Below are 18,255 nucleotides of genomic sequence, written 5' to 3' on the forward strand. Positions count from 1 at the left end.
AGGAAGACAGACACTACACAGATAAATTACACCACAACATGCCAAAATCTAATATAAAGGAGAAAGAAAATGTTGTGGAATCCCTACCTAGCACCTCCTATCCCATAACAGGTGAAGTGAGTCCACCTTAATAAAAGGAAAACAAAATTCACAATGGCGACTATGGACTCAGGCTGTGCCGGAAAACAGTTATGGATCTAACTGGTAAAGACACATAAGGTAGTTCCAGAGGCCACTTTCTACTCAGAACACCTCTGCCTGCTCTGGAATACCTCTGGGGTTCCTGTATGGAGAGCTTAGCTTGACCATTAGTACTGCTGTTTTCAGAGTTGTCAACCTTCATATAAAGCTGAACTCACCTCATTCAAACATGCCATACATAAGGCCTAAGAATGAATTATTTTCCCTTTAAAAAGGAAGAGTCCCCAAATTCTCAGAAAGTCAATTTCTAGTGTTTTGTTTAATCTATTAAACACTGATGATGGTTAAGCAATATAAATCAGATAAAAATATCACTGACCCTTAAACTGAATGATCCTAAAGTTCAGTATTTCACCCCAATTTTCTAATTTTCTCTCCAAAGCTACAACAGCTAAACTGGATGATGTGTAATTTTCTTAACACATCTCCACACTCCCCGGCTTCCAGACTTGGCTCATTCCAGCCACTCCATCTGGGTTGATTTTACCCACATCAAATTCTATTTACCAAGCCTCCAAGATTCACCCAGATGCCTACACCTTCTTGAAACCATTTTAAGGAATCACAAATTTCCACTGATGTAACAGGGGCCCAGTTTCATCTACATTTTCTTTTTTCCAGGCCCCCAGTCCTGTACTAACTCTAGATAACTTCTTAACTGAGACCCACAGCATGTAGCATGCATTTTTAAATAGCAGGGAGGGGAAATCTATGCATCTTTGCTGGGAATAAGGACAGAGTCAAATGGGGAAAAAAAACTGTAAATACCTCAGTCAGTTTAACATCCCTTATATGACAAGCACCATAGACAGTTCTCATGGCTACAAAATAAATAAAGCATAGCAACTCTGCCTTTAAATAATTTATGCTTAAAGAAATGAGACACATAAGAGAAGAACAGTTATTTATAAATGTAAATGTACAATAAGAACAGCATCTAACATTTTGCCAATTGTTAATTGTTTCAAGAACTGTTCTAAGTAATGAAATGACCTATCTATCTATCTACCTATAATCTATCTACCTATGTACCTATATACCTCCTCATTTTATCCTCTCCATAAGTCTAGGAGGTGGGTACTACTCTTGTCACCATTTTACTGAGGAGCTAAATTTTGGAATTCCAACCATACATTCAAAATATAATGGCACTCAGAGGGGGAAACAAGTCAGCACATTCAAATAAGAATTTAACAATTCATAGAGCAGGAAAGTGAAGCAGAAAGTACCACAGTGGTAGTTAGAAAAGATCAAGTGTAACATTTGGGATAGAGGGAGAACCTTCAACAAAGTCCCAGAGATGAGAACAACTCTGGCTTGTGTGGAGAGACCTACTGACAAATAAGTACCAACAGGTGAAAAATGATACCCAGTGCAGGGCCTTGACCACTGGGTCAAGAGCAAAGGTGCTATGATTCAAGTGATATGGAGCCATCACAGATCCAGGAAGCTGTTTGGAAGTACTGATCATTCGGAATTACCTATGAATACGGTTTCATGCTGTTATCACACAATTCTGTATTCTCTACAAGATTCTGCCCTTGTTACACTTTGTAAGTTGTTTTAGGAATCATTTGTTATTCATCAGTGTGCACTTCACACCTAGCAAAATCCCTGACAAATGGTAGGTGATCAATGGTTGTTGAATGAAGGAATGTCTGAAAAGAAAGTTGGGAGACAACAGGGCAGGGCAGTATGGAAAGGCAAGAAAAATAAGTGCACTTCAAAACTGAGGCAATAGCTGCAAGAATTAATGGCAAAATGAATTAAAGGAGGATGAAAGCTGAGAAGATACCATTTAATTTGGCTGGAGAGCTATTTGGGTGATTTTCAAGAGTACAGTTCTAGTGATGGAAAGAGCCAGGTCTAGTCTACATGATGTGGATGGAGAAACTGAAGGCAGCAGATGTAGCCCACGATCTGCTTTTAATTAGTAGCAGGAAAAGAGGTTTGTATGTGAATGATGTGATCAAGAACCCATTTATTTTAAGAAGCCAGAAGTCTCTTTATGTAACCTGTTAATGTTTTAATATAGGTTGTATGGAACAGACATTGAGAAATTAAATTATTTGTCTAAAGAACTCATAGCAAGTCACAGGTAGACACAGCATCTGTCTCTACTTAGTCTCTGCACCAGGAGAAGGAAGGCCTAGGCATGGCCATTTCTGAGGCTCTTCCAGCCCGACGTTCTCTAAGTCCATGCAGACTCTATTTCTTCACTGCTATTCTTCACCCAGTAAGCCTCCTGCTTCACCCAAGCTAACTGCTAGCCTGACCTTTCAAATGATCCTTAGTTATCTAATCAGCTCCAAGAGGGGTTGCTACTATCCTGTGGTTACAATTTTAAGTCACTTAAGATGACAAGAAAAGTTAAATAGCAAAAGTAATTAAATGTAATTCAGTTAGCATGCAATGTACATATCTAATTAACACCAATACCCAAATGAAAACAAAACTCAGTGCAGTGTCTTATATTTGGGTACTCTAACAAAGTCTCCCTTAAATATTTTCTCCAAAAGTGAAGCATTTTAGGATAATAAAGATAATTAAATGTTGTAAGAGCAGTGATACATTTGATAGAGAGAATTAAAGCTGTGAAAGATTTCTAACAGGAATGCAAACTCCCAACCTTATTTCTATCAGGTTGACACTCTTTCCACAAGAGGCAGAAGTAGAGAATGGGGACACCAAAAAGAGTGGAAGGTCGTGTCTGAGGCTCAACAGTTTACACCCTAATCTAGTTATAGGTAAATTCTTTCACTGAGACAAAATAGTGCCATATAGAATTAGTGGGGGGGGAGTGCTGGGGAGTAGTGCACAGTAATTTGTAAACTGAATTCCTGGATCATAGCCCATTTTTCTTTAAACAGTAGTATTCATTTAATGCCACAGGAATACACTTGCTTTGCAGAAAAGTCATATGCAAATTAGACTAAATTTACTCTGCTTCCTTTCCTCTATAAAATAGTGAACAGATTAAGGAATGAGATTTCCCAGCAATTTGGGTATACATATTCCCAGTTGCAAACAGTATTTTGTCAGCCATGTTGGAGTGATTAGTTTCACTATGTCAGGCATCACCCAAGATTCCCCATTCATGAGAGTCTTGTAGAGAGATAGGTATGTGATTTCTCTATTCTGTACCATATATGGGGACCATCGCCATTCTTATTATATATGGAAATCTAATCATACCCGCCAGCATAGCACTCGGGCAGCCCTGCATCCACCCAGCCAATTCATGAAACACAAACACTAAGGAACAAAGATTTTTGTAAAAGAATCCAATGATATTTACCATTTAAATAAATACAAAAAGAAGAATATTAGCTGCAGAGTGTGTACATGAGAAAGAAAAGGGATGTGTGTTAAATTCCTCATCTCCCTCTGGATCGGCACCTCTCTAAAGGTCAGCTCACTAGCCTCAGGTTTAATTCCCTTTCTTGCTGTTACTGTTCAGAGGTAAATGCTTGCTTTTTATTAAAAATCAAAAGCACAGGAGTTTGTAATCCTCTCGACTCAAAGTTTCTTTTTTTTTTTTTAATAAAAATGGAAAGTTTAGCTCAAAGCAATAGCAGCTAAAATTAGAGTGAAATCAGCAGCTGCTCCCCAGGGAAGATGGAAAACCAAACAATGGTTTGTTTTTGTTTTTTTTTCTTTGACTACAATTTACAATGTATTTTTTTTTTCTCCTTTATATGTGGAAGACTTTTCAAACATTTGCATATGTCGGCAAAACAATGTATTATGTTTGTAACCCCCTGGCCTCTACTCCTCACAAATGATGTCAGACATCAGCCTTTCAGGTAAAATGTACAAGAAAACTGCTATTGTGTTTTCAATGTCACAGCCCTTGGAAACAATGGCACCAATTAATGGTGTTAGAGGGGCATTAATCCGTACTACCAGTTAAACTTTCCTCCATTTCTCCCTTTGTACAGTCATATCAGCACAACTGATAGTTGGCACAGCCCTATGTACTAGATTTTCTGAGTGTGCTGTGGCATCTAATTGATTGTGTTGCTCAGAAATCATGGTCAGAATGAGTTGGAAATTAAGCATTAAGAAAAGCTTAAATATCATTTTCGTTCACTATGTGCTTCTTTCCACCCTATTTTCTGCTTCATTTGTCCGCTGTTCTCTGGACACTAAATATTAACTAAACTTATTATGGTGATCATTTTCCAGTATAAACATATACCAAATCATTCTGTTGTACACCTAAAACTAATACAATGCTGTAAGTTAATTAAACCACACACAAAAAAGATGGTTTTTCTCTCCCTCTCCCATTTTCTGTCCCAAACCCAACCCTCATTATGGTGGTGCACTAGCACATGGTGGAATATCCTAAGCGAACAGTGAACAGAATCCCCCAGTTGGTAAACTTACTGTCAACATTTTTCCCTTCATCTGCCTTAAGAGTTTTCTCCTTCTGTCTTTAGGATCATTGTGAGTACATCTGGTCCGTGCATTGTTCTTCCAACCTTCTTTCATGCCAGGGCTTTCTGGTCCAAACATGAACCTTCCTCTGTCAATGGCTTATTTGTGATGATCTTTCTATTGGAGGCATTGAAAAAGGAAGCCCTTCTCTCTAATTCCAGGGGCAGTATTAAATCTCTGTAACTACAAAAAGAACAGCTATGGTCAGTAGTAGTAAGAGTTAAAACAGCTGTGTGCTAAATACCATGTGAGGGGCTTTTCAGGTTCCTTCTCACTGATCTCACAATTCCATGAAGAAGGCACTGACATTTTACCTCCAAAGGGACTGAGTGAAGGATTAACTAGCTAAGATCATAAAGCTAGTAAGTGATAGAACCCGGGTTGAAATTTAAATACTTTCATTATTTTTCTTTAACATCAGTGTTAATATGTCAGAGCTCCCGAGCTTCTGTCTTTTTCTCCCTCCTTCCTCTCTTTCTCTCTCATATACACACACACACACATTCTAAAGGCTTGAAGAGAAAAGAAGCTGTTAAACCTCTCCTTTTCCTCCAAAACCAACCAACCCCAGTCAATTCTCAGGCAGTTGGTAAGGCAAGGTTTGGAGTTTGCATTTGGATCCAATTATTTTCAACATCATTTCCTGCTCTGAAGCCTAGGTGAGTTTTAATAGTTTCCAAAATTCATTCATTCTAAATAGGGTCTAGTGATGTTCAATTAATATGTGAAAAGATGACACTAGACAATAACTTGAGGAAGGCACATGATTAATTCAATACTATTTCAAGGGAAGACATAGTATTTATAGGACAATAAAAGAGATCTGTAGTTACATTATCCACTGAAGCAAAACTATGATGTAACAGTCATCAGCCTATATGTTTTATAACATCAGCTGATCAACAGAAACGGTTAGGAGAATATTTCCCTTGGGCATACAATTTGAGATAATTAGATACATTTGAGGGACTTTATACCTTTCTCAGTCACATCCTAGATTAGCTATTTTGAGAACTGATAAACTGTTAGCCACTTCTGGTATAGTAATTTTATGACCCAAATAAAAATAAATTTCATTATATGGTATTATTGAAGTGGCAATAACCATTCCAATGAGTTGTTTATGGAAATATGCCTGCTTCCTTTATGCAAAGGGATACCCAGAACTTTTTCTTTATATCTTTTTGGGCTCTGTAAGTAAGATTATGCTTTTTCATTTTAAAGAATATATTAATAATAGGTCGATTCTTGGTACAAAAGTCACATGCAAAACACCACCCCTGTTATAACACTATTTGAGTATTTTTGTTTTATATTATTCTAGAAGGCATATTGTTTATGCAAAAGATTCAGGCCTTATATACTTGGGTGTGTAAAATTTTTGAAACCGTCTTATTTCTTTTGATAATGGTAACTTTAAAAGACTTACAGGTGAATAGACCTTCTTAAACTCCAAACTCACCTAAGGTAATTTGCTAACCATTTATTGGATCATATTCTTTCTATCCAAATCTTTCAGTGTTTCAATCTTTATTTCTTTCAGTCTTATTTTTTCCTCCTTTTCTCCCTCTTTCTCTCCTTCCCTCCTCTCTGTTTCTCCACCTTCATTCCTCCTTTCTTCTCTCTCCCCTGATAACTGCTCTGTCAACTATATATCTGCCAGTTAAGAGTACAGCATTCATATTTTTCAAACCACAAACAAAACCAACTTTACTAGTTGTATGTGAACAATGGGAAAGAATAACTAAAATTGAGAATGTACCAAGAAAAACTGGCTACTTAGTTATCATGGAGGTTTTAATCTGGACAGTTTGGACATACAGAAGATTTACCACAAAGAATAGGGTCTTATTGTAAAGATAGGTTGTCCAATGAGCAAGAAAAGACTAAAATCTCAACTCTTACTGCTACAGGACTTACCGCAAAGTTGCAGGAAGAGCAGGAATTGTTTAATATTTAATATCTGTCTATCATAAGTATGGCTCGACTACTCTCCACCAATTTCCATCTCTGAATGTCCAATTCTCTTTCTAAGGCCACAGCCAGATGGCAAATTCTCTCCCAATATTTTGCACACTTTTTTTTAACTTCAAAGCTTCTGGTTAATTGCAGCTTCTGTTTTCTCAAAACTCCAACTTCTTATAACAATTAACTCATGGGTTCCCTGGATGACTCAGCTTCAGTTTCCTTTGCTTTCTACACTATTTTATAGTAACAACCCTAATTCAAAATCCAGAGCAAATATCTTTAGCCTAGTTTATCATTTTACATTGGTTATACCATAGGCCAATTCATAGATTCACTTCCCAGTTAGCAGAAACCCATTCTAGTCCAGAGAATAGTGGTGAGGTCAAAATGAGAATATTTGGGCTGGAGACAGGAGGGCAAAGCTTGATTTCTTACACAGTTTCTCAGCAGAGGCTCTAAGTGAAGGGTGAGACAATTTCCTTCAGAGGGGGTAGTGCTCATCATACACACCATGGTGGAAAATCTAATTGAGACATATGGAAGTAAGACATATAAAAATGAATCCCACATCCCCAAAGTCCAGCTACATAAAATAATAAGATGGATTTTTGCTGGGCTTAATTGAGGTCCAAAACAAAAGAGTGTTGCACATCTATGTATTTACACATATTAATACATGTAGGAGGCTGTACACATATTCTGTTTTCTCTGAAAAACTAAAAAATGAAGTCTCTTATCCAAAGCAGGAACAGTTCCTGATATGTTTCTACTACCCCTCCTAAAACAGACAACAGTTGGGTGATCAACCAATCAGCTGTGACTTTCATCAAGCAATCAGAACTAAACAAGCCTACATCTCTCATTTGCATGAACCAACCCAAATGGGTATGCGGTCCCGGACTTTTATTATAAAAACAACCCCTTCTCTTTGTTTCCTTGGAGCTTACTTTTGGTTCACAGTTGAGGGATATGCTTCCCAGTTCACAAAATGGTCTTTGTAATAAATTCTCCTCGATGAAATAACTAAATTATCTTGTTTTACAGAGAATTATGTGGACAGATATTACAAACCAACAGTAGTGAGAAAGCAGTATTTTTTCTACCACCCTATTCCTCAGATTATTTGATCTGAATATTTTTCTACCTGGATAGATTCTCTTCCTCCCTGGTAACTCTCCTTATTTCTACCATCAGTCAAATACAAAGTTGTTTATCTTAGATTCTTAGATTCCTGGAAAAGCAGAATATTTTTTCACCTAAAGTCTAATTACACCATCTTTTTGGGTTGATACCAACACTTCCAACAGGTATGCAAACCCACTTGCAGACTCTCGCATGGCCCTCAGAAATTCTTAGAACATACTGTCCTGCTCTCTGAGCACAGAGACCACTCTGACATGTTTAAAACATGATCTCAGATTCATCAGACTTCTGTACTTACTGCTCATGAAGATGTAGGAACTGAAGATCCAAAACAATTTCAACCCTTCCTCCCAGGGGCTAACACAATTCAACCAAATTATAATTTATCTGCATTGAGGTCACTTGATCCTTATCAAGACCAGGAGAACCCAACTCCTGCAAGTAACCTTTCAGGAGGTGTTTTGGTATTGTTCATTTAATTAAATATTTTGTAGATTTGTCTTGGGGAAACTGCTATTGGTATGTAAGCATAATTGATAATTACTTTTTTGAAGTTCTTGAAGAATGAAAGGGGAAGTTTTCTTTTCGGGGATAGTGTAAGAAGATTCCTTCTAGAAGCAGTAACAAATGTGAGGGTGTCATGATATCTAATTCAGTCTTTAAATTCTTCATTTCTCTGTATATCAATATCACTGGATATAAATCCCAATGACATAATACTATTTCTCACCTCCCTACCTATCTCATATCATCAAGCATAATATTCATTTACTTACTCAGCAAGTACAGTTGACACTTGAATAACATAGGTTTGAATTGTGTGGGTTTACTTATAGGCAGATTTTTTTCAATAAATAGGTTGGATAAAACTTTGGAGATTTGAAACAATTTGAAAAAACATTTTCTCTAGAATTTTGTTTTAAGAATACAGTATACAATACATGTAACATACAAAATATGCATTAATTGACCATTACCATGAGGATTCCGGTCAACAGTAAGCTATTAGTAGTTAAGTTTTGGCGGGAATCAAAAGTAATGGATTTTCAACTGTGTGGGGTCAGCACTCCCCACCCCTGTGTTGTTCAAGGGTCCACTGTATTTGTTGAGTGGCTACTCTTAAGAGTCAGGAATTGCAGATATTGAAAAAGTTCCCATTCCTGCCCTTACAGAATTTAATAGAACAGTCTGCCTGTTTTTGTCTTTGTTTTTAAATATTAATAGTTATCCAGTAGTTATTTTGCCTGATTGTACCACTAATTTCCAATTCCTCCTTGAGAGGTAGTGGGATCTCCATTCCATATGTGAAAAAAAAGTGAGGCTCAATTAACTTTTCAATTAGCTTAAGACCATAGAGAGAGTAAGCTGCAGAGCCAGGATTCAAACCAGTCCGTGGGGCTCTGAACACCACCCTTTTTGCAGTTCACACACAGTCTTCAAGATTAATTAGGAGCTATCATTTGTATGTGTGCTAAGAATTAGGGTTCTAAAGATACATAAATAATTGTCTCCTATCTTAATTTTATTTTACCATCTAATAAAAAAATAACCTATATAAGAAGTATGTTCTTCCTCAATTGTTATTCACCTCATTGTCATTTGAGTGATAGAGACAAAAATGTTGCTTTAAGTCAGATCTCATCTTCAAACTGACTCTATAAATAACTATTCAGGGTTACTACTCTTATTCAGGATTAATACTCTTACAACTAACTTAGGCAAGTAAATGAGGGTTACTTGTGGAATGAATAATAAAGCATTTTGGGTTCTGTGAGAAAGACTCACAAAAGCAGAGTATGATCTCATTAAACTTACTTTCATTCTTTAACCAACAAGTATACATTTAGCAACTACCATCATTAAACAAAATTTCAATCCCAAAGCTAGCTAGTCTTTATTGAGCAGCAGCCATGCCCACAGCAGTATATTAAACTTAGTTACAACTCTTGGAACTTTGACGGGACTGACACCAGTGTTTAAAGGGCTTACAAAACTTCTACTACAGAAGACAGAGACACACGACCTTCATGGGCACATAAGCAAAAGCTTTTGAGAGAAACAGAGAGAGAGAGAGGGAGGGAGAGATTCTTGTCCTCTTAAAAAATTGAAATACTTCACCAGGTTAGTGAATTATTCTTTAATCTCTGATCTTCATATTCTGAAATAAAAGTTAGTACTCTCTATACTTTGCCATATATATATGTATATTGCTAACATAGCCTGGGTGCTCCTTATCATGTGTCTCAATTTAAATGACACCTCAAAGAGGCCTTCCCAGACCACTGTATATAAGCAGTTCTTCTTCATCTTATCTAAGCAATGAACCTCCATAATGCCATCTTATTCTCTTCCTTCATAGTAGTTTTGTTACACAAAATCATCTTGTTTAGCATTTGTTTTTTGTTTTTACCTGTCTTTCTCTACCAGTCAGTAAGTTCCATGAGTGCAGGGATGGGGGTCTATGTAGTGACAATTGTATCCCTAGAATGCAGAACATTCCCTGATCCTTTAGTAGGCATTCACTTTTTACAGAATGAGTGAACATAGGAATGAATGAGTGAATGAATGCAGTAATCAACAAGTTGATACCACAGCTCACATTCCAGGGCTTTTCCTATTTATTCTTTTATTATTTTATGGGGCTTCTCACCACCATACTCTCAGCACTCAGCTGAAGCAGCCTTTCCTACTTAATCATGTCTCTGTGATATTCAGACTATAAAAAGTCTTTCTAAGCCTTGAATTTTGCCTTTGGAATTAAGCAGAATATTCCACAAACTATCCATTTTAATGCTTACTTGGGATTCAGATACCAGAAAATGACAATTTCAGATTATACAGCCAGATCTATACACACATCTACATAGTATATAGTCAATAAAACTTTGAATTAATAATACCAGTGTCATAGTCTTTTCATTCTCGGCTCTTAAAGACCTGAACCACAAGGCTTTGTTTTCCCCTAGAGATGCTCTGCTCTTGATTTCCTTGAATTCATTTTTTGCTTTGTCACATTGGACGCCCAATAGCTCCTGTGTGAACAGCATTTTCCCTTGAGTGGAAAGAAATTATTTTTCTCTTCTACAGTCTGTCCTCTCTAAGCTGCCCCACAAAAATCAATGTGCCTTGGCATTCTCTATAGCATTTATGATTTTACAGTTGATTATATTCCCTTTTAATTGCCTCTTTTTCACAGGCTATATGGATTATAATTTTTTTTAGCCCTTCCAGTGTTAGATTGGGCCTCTCAGCCCCTTGTACCCTATTTTCTATCCTCCTTTGTAGCTTTTCCTGAGAGCAAGGTGTTGATAAACACCTATGCCTTGCTGACAAAGTTGAAGACAGTAACTTCTTTTTTTTTTTAATGTTTCTTGGTCATCCCTATGAGATCTGACCCTAGATGACGCAGTCAGTTACCACATAATCCAGCTAGTTTAAATATTTTTTTAAACAAGGAATCACTATTTCTCTCTTCCAGCTGCCCTCTGCTCTAATCCAATCTCACAGGATGAAAGATGTAATTCCCAAGAGGAGGTAGAATTCCTGAAGATGAAAAAGATATCTAATATACAATAGGAACAGATCTAACCATCATAGTTCTACTTTCTTAACCTCATCTCGCAAATATTATCCTTTTCCTCTGTGATTTCTTCTCTCTGAATTTATCTGTTACATTCTCTTCACATGCATATCACATGCAGAGTTTTAGGATTTAAGCAACACTTTTTGCCTCTGAGTTGGAGGTGCCAATGAATTGAATATAGACCGATTTGGGGCCCTCAATCAGCAAAGTATTACTTGAGTACCACCACAGCAAAGCTATACTTCTATTTTGATGGCGAAAAATTTATGCTTTCTCTCTTAACAACCAAAGAGAGGTTTAAGACCCCAAAACCCTCAAAGGAAACGGAGTGAAGAAAGTTCTGGCAAATCCAAACACATCTGTGACTTTTCCTCAGGCCCTGCATCTCCATTTTCAATTGATAATCAAAGGATGAATAATGGGGAGTGGGAAATTATACTCTACCCACATTTGGACTTGCAGTCATTTCTCAGTAGAGTGTTTATTTTCAACTTCACTATTTAAGTGATGACAGATCTCAATTTAATCAATCACAAGATCTATGTAGAAATTTCAATTCAATTGTGAAGCTGAGTTCTAAACTTCAGACTGTCTTGATTCAGTGTAGGGGTTTTACCTAGTCATGGTCCTTTGTACTCTAGTGAAGAAAACAAGGAAGAAAGGAAGAAAAAGCAAGCCAGTTTTCATCAGGATTTGATCCCTATTCTCGGACAGAATTAATCTATTTCTTTCTCCTGGCTCTTTTCTGCCTCCCTTTGTAACTGCTTAAAGGGTAAAAAGGATCGCAATGCTTTAACATTTCACTGAGTCCCAATTCCTTTGAACGGGTGAGCATGGCCATCCTCTAGTGGAGCCCTGTTCCCCATGTCCTTGGATCCTCTATTCCTAAATGATGCTAGAATCCAACGTAGCAACAGGCACTAGCCAGGCCATGGCTCCATGAGCTCATGACCTAGGAGGGCAACTCAGAGAAGAAAAGGCATTGTACTTTGTACTAGAAAAGCTGAGTTTAGTGTGTATTTTGCTTCTTCCCCAGCTGTGTGACTTTCAACAATTGTTATCACTTGCCTCACTTCTTTCACCTGCAAAATGAGGAAACTGATCATAACCTCACAGGGGCTGAGGTGACCAAAATGTATGTGAAAAACTAACAGCCATCCTACAGTGAAATAATATTAGTTGTTAACATTAGCCTTCAAGATTCTCTATAGTGTCTTTGCAACCTTCCTTTTATTCTCACATACCTGGGTCTTCAGTGGAAGGGAGTAGGGGGTGGGTAGGTGTCACTGAATTCAACCAGCAGAAAGCAGGAGGTCAAGGTCCAAACTAAATAGAAAGTGACTCTGAGGTGTCCCTTCTTAGTGAGGAAAGAAAAGAGTAAAAACAGCCTGAGAAAAACTGGTGCTTCACCTTCAGTTATGTTTTCCTTACATCTCTCCACATCTACTCTGTCAGTACTGTTCATGCCTTATTGTGCCAACAAATTACCTGAGGGTCTTATAAAGACCCAGATTTTGATATAGAAAGTCTGGCCAGAGGAGGTGCATTTCAACAGCTCCAGCTAAGCCCGACACTGAGGGCTTTGGACACCACTTCAAGTAACAAGGTCCTACACGACTTTCCATGGTTCATTGCCACCATATATCTTACCCCTGTTCCTGCACTTTCCCTCCCAGCAAAACCAAACCTATGTTTCAAGAACATGCTAGCAGGATTTTACTCTATACTTTAGATTATCCAAATTTCAATGTTCAGAATACTCTTTTTACATCTCTTTTAGATTCTGCCAAGAGATTACCTTCTCTAGGACTTAGTCCTGTAACCCTCCAATCGCAGTGCTGCCCTGTTCTCTGTGTTCCATGATGCTTCCATATCAAGGGTTCAGTTTATGCGGCTATTTCTTCCCACTAGATCTTGAAGGTATTGAGGATAAGAACTCCATCTGATTTTCTGTATTCCCAGCTTTTAGCTTTATCTGTGTATACTAGAACACTTTGTAAATATTTGTTCAGCTAAGTAGTGTATAAAGAGCACACTGAATTTTAGGCCATATCTGACTGATCAGGCAGTTGAGGATCAGGTAGAACATCAGTCCCTAATACCAGCTTATCACGCTTCTTACTATGAAATAACTCCCAGCCACAAATGAATGTGACTGTGACAGACATTAAGGAAAAAATAAATACATAAATAAACCTTTAAAAAATGTTCACAGGCAGAGTGGTTTAGACTGTGTGATATGTGACTGTGACTTACCTTAAGGACATCAGTGAGTCTCTCTTGTACCCATTCTATTTATATAAAGATATTACAAAGGTCAGGGCACAAAGTAAGGTTACGTAAACAAGCTCCATAAGTTACTCAGTTCTATTCCTTATTTCTGAGGTTACTCTATTCTGTCCCTCACCTCCTTTCCTCTTGTATTTTCCTTTCCAATACTTCTTTACCTATGATCCCCGTGATGCTCATTAGCTGAGAACCCAAGGGTGCAGGCCTGCTCCTCTGCTCTCACCCTCCCCTTCCGAAGCTGGACGAAAGGAAGAGTGGTAATCCATCATGCAAAGGAAGCAGGCTCCCACAGCCACTAAAGAGATGTTAGACCAAGAATATTTCCCTTCGTCACAATCTCTCTCTTTTCATATGAATTCAGCTACTCCTCTCTGGGCCTCAGAGATCTTTCCTGGAAGTCTGACATTGCTAATGGAAAATTAGATTTAGAATTCTTCACTGACTTAAATTAATGGGCATAGGATTGAGAAGAGCTATGGAAGTGCATCTGTGTTCCTGCTGTGACTGCTAAATAGCATATTTTATTCTCAACGTACAAAAGAAACTCAAATTAGAGATTAACATTACAGGTGATATATTTTGGCATTATGTGTTTAACATGCTTCTATAATAATTAATTATTGGAATTGCTATGTAAAATGAGAACCATTTGTTAACATTTAATATGCTGAAAATGGTGGAATCAGGTAGTAATAAATGAAGGTGGTTAGAAGCTAATGAGAAGAGTTGAAGAGTGACGGGGGCATCATTACTCCCTTGTCAACAATGAAGGCCATGTGTACCCTGGCAGACCAGAGCAAACGGGAGAGGAGGTGGTGCTATTACACATGGCCAGGGAAAATAAGTTAATGATGCTTCTCCAAAGGGAGCCCATTTTTATCTAATTGAGATATTTTCTTGAAAATCTCATGTATATGTTTCTATGTTTATTGTAGACAATTTAAAATATTGTTCTTACTATTTAAGATTGAAGTAAACCTCCATGCTGCTGTAACACAGGACTATAGCTTGACATATGTAGAAAGAAAAGCAAAGGAGTTGAATTTTCAGGGCTTCATGGTGCAGAATTTCACTGTCATCAAGATGGTTTCATAATTATGAATAATGTAAAATGTCACACAATTCAGAGTAACGCAGGTAAGGCACTTTTGGCTAACATGCATGAATTACACAGTAGATTTTAATAAGTGTAGACTACAGCATGTAGGTCGAATTTCATACATATTATAAACTTAACAATTTAAATAATTGGAAACACGTGTTGAACTTTAATAAGCTCTATGCTAAGCACTGACTGTACATTTTCTAATTTGGTTCTTACAATAGCCCAATGAACTTGACCCTTCTTTTATCCCTATTTTAGGGTTAAAGAAACTAAAGCATTCACCTAAGGCATATTAGCTGTAAGTGTAGAAATCCACACATAGTGTTTTTTATAGTTCAGTTAAATTTTTTTCCAGGAAAATTATTAAGCCAAAATAATTCTAGGTGTTTGTTTCTGGCTTTATGAGAAATTCTTTGAAATTAAAGTAGGTGGTCCTATTAAGAATAAGACTGAAAACTGTTAGCAGGAAAAAAATTAATAAATATGATTCTTGGACTTTGCCTTCATCTAAAAAGTAAACGTTTTAGCCAAATCTAAAATTCTGTGATGTTATATATGCAAATATTTATCTATCAAAAAAGTCACAAGTAGAGCGATATCCAAATTTTCAAGATTCAACACTAATTATGCCAACACCAGGTGTTCATATACTTTCCAATATTATGGAGGAGGATTTTATGATACAATTTTAAAGACTCGACTAGAACAAAGGTACCATTTAATTTCACTTCAAATGCTAGATGGCAATACATTTAAGTCATGTTTTTCAATCACTTCCATTTTATTTTCAAAGGTTTCTTTTCACAGGGTAGGGGAGTGGGACAATTAGTTATATATATATAGACTACTTGCATTGAAGTAAATGAAATTTTGGATGTCAGTGACCTAACACAATGCCTGGCACATAATAGTCGCTGAATAATTTCTACTTTCCATTTCTCTTTTCTACATCACTCTTCCAAAAGATTTAGTTTAAAGGACAATTAACTCACATGATCTTTGTATAGTGTTTATTTATTAAAGCACATCACACAGTTAATTTGATATCTGTTGGTACTTTACATTGATTAGAATGTTACACAGCTTCTACTAGGCTCTTCGAAGCCTGGGAAAATCTAGTAGTCATTTGGACTAGCAATGACACTTGGTTCAGAAATGGAGAATAATATCTAACTCCTATTCAAAAACCAAAGAGTCATTTTACTTTATTCTGCACTATAGAATATTTGCTGACCTAATGACTAATTAATATCAAAGAAGACTCTACTTCATAAAAGGCAACCACTTAACACCAACAAACTTCAAAAGATCCTCTGAATGCCTGTGGATCCCCTTGAGGGACAAGGACAGAGAAAGATCATGTGCCCGTTAATAGATACCTTTAGCAACACCCTTCCTGGATCCCTGAAGCTGTCAATGGCAGGATCTAGGTTAATGCTTCTTCAACTTAAGTGTATTTCAGAGCCATTGAGCAACCTGTTACTAATTCTGATTCTATGATCCTTCCCCCAGAGTTGCTGACCCAGTAACTCTAAAGTGGGTTCTAGATATTATCACTTATCATAAAACCTATAGGGATTCTGATGCATAATGTTCAAGGAATACACTAAATAGGTGGATTCAGTCTGAAATCACCAAAGAGGAAAGGAAAAAAAATGTTACCCTTCTGTTTCTTGCCCTCCACCACATTACCCCAGGCTTACAAAGAACATGACATGGTTTTCATTGGGTTTTTCTTGTTTTATCTACTTTTTCCAGAGACCCTTCCCTGTGTGGAGGATTTGGAGAACAAGATGCTCACTGATCATCACCTCTTTAGCCTCATCAGATAATAGTTATGAGACTGAGATTTGGGAGACTGGTCGTCTAGCAAGCTTAGCAAGCTGAGTCAGACTCTCCTGCCCAGTGGATGAACACACCTGAGTTCCAATCACACCTTCTCTAACTGAATTGCAGGACAATCTCCTTAGCAACCTGCTCTTTGCTCAAGATTACTGTGAAAGCTCTCCAGCCTCAATGCTCCAGAAAACTCTTCCTGCAAGCACTCTTGCCTCAGATCTCATCTTCCTTGGCTGGCCATTGATAGTCTCTTCTTTCCCACTCCATGCATGGATACCTGATGTGTGAAACTCCTCATAATCTGAGCTGGAAACTAGGCAGGGAAGACAAAAGCATCCTTTTTTCTTTTATTTTAAATGTAAGCAGGGCTCAGATTCTCACTGAGGGGACTGGTTGCTGATGCAGTGAGATATGATGTCTAAGGGGAGAAAGAGTTGATTTTATTAGCCACTCTTACCCAGGTGTGGATTGCCACCCTCCTCTGGTTCTAAACCTCAGAATAAAGCTGAAGGAAGCTGACAAGTCTCTTTGAAGAGGTTTTCATTGGAGTGGAGCTGCTGTGGTGCACCCCAAAGTGGCACTTCTGTGCACACATCAAGTTATAAATATGCAAATTGCATCACCAGGTGCCACTAGCCCAACCATTCACAGCAGAGTGATTACCAACTGATAGCTTTAAGCTGGTACACCCCCTGCAGTGAGAGCTTCCGCAGAGATTTTGCTTAAAGTCCTATCATCCATTCCTGATGCAACTGGAAGGGAGTTCCCAGGATTCCCCTTACAAATGTAGAGGTGGTATTTTGTAAGCTTCAGATGTCCTTCCAAGGCAGGGGGAGGAGGTGAGGAAGACAAGCAAGCAGCCATAATAACAGAGGTCAAGGAGTTTACCAGGTTGGAGCAGCCCTATCAAGGGTGGCCTGGCTGTAGGTTTCAGAGAACATCTTCACTCACAGAGGCAGCATATATAAAACTTGGTGCCTAGGTTAGACAGCTGTCTAAGAATCACCAGGAGCTTGGTGAAACTGCAGATTCCCACATCCCTCTCCTAGGGATTTTGTCCCAAAATATTTGGAGTGGAGTCCAAAATTTGATAGGTTTATCATGCCCCTCAATGATGATGAACTGAAGCCTAGTTGAAAATCATAGTAAATAAACCAAAGCCATAAAAAAGAGAGTTCTTCAAGAACCCACAACAAAACTTGAATTGTAAATGATTTAACATGTCTGAAAATTGATACTTTCCCATGGAGGAATCTGGTCTACATTCCCTACCCTTGAACCTAGGCTCAACATCAGGGAACATATGACCATTACAGCCCAGAGGAAGTAGTGCTGAATGATTTCCAAGTGTAGATAAAAAAGATAAGATAGCTTCTGTGATTCGCTTAGGACACTTGCCTTCAGAACTCTGACCCACAAGGGGAGAAGTCTCAGGCTGCCATGCTCCACACCAAGGTGTCATCGTAGGTGTTCTGGCTGACTGCTCCAACTGAGGAATCAACCAACGGACAGCATCAACAGCCACACATCTAAGTGAAGATGCCTCCAGACATTACTAGCTCCTTACTTTAGAGTTACTGCAAGTCACTGAGTCACTCCCAGCTTTGGGTGCTCCCCCTTGAAATCCTGATATCGTGAAACGGGAATAAGCCATCCTTGGTAGAACCTGCTCAAACGCCTGGCC

The 18,255-nt window shown here is 37.9% G+C and overlaps 1 protein-coding gene across 4 annotated transcripts in view; it reads right to left on the bottom strand.

The window, feature by feature from the left end:
* Positions 1–18,255, bottom strand: part of LSAMP (limbic system associated membrane protein) — an 820,993-nt gene that overhangs the window by 531,207 nt on the left and 271,531 nt on the right. The window lies entirely within an intron of this gene.

Source organism: Manis pentadactyla, chromosome 1 (genome assembly GCF_030020395.1).
Source record: "Manis pentadactyla isolate mManPen7 chromosome 1, mManPen7.hap1, whole genome shotgun sequence".
Lineage (NCBI taxonomy): Eukaryota > Metazoa > Chordata > Mammalia > Pholidota > Manidae > Manis > Manis pentadactyla.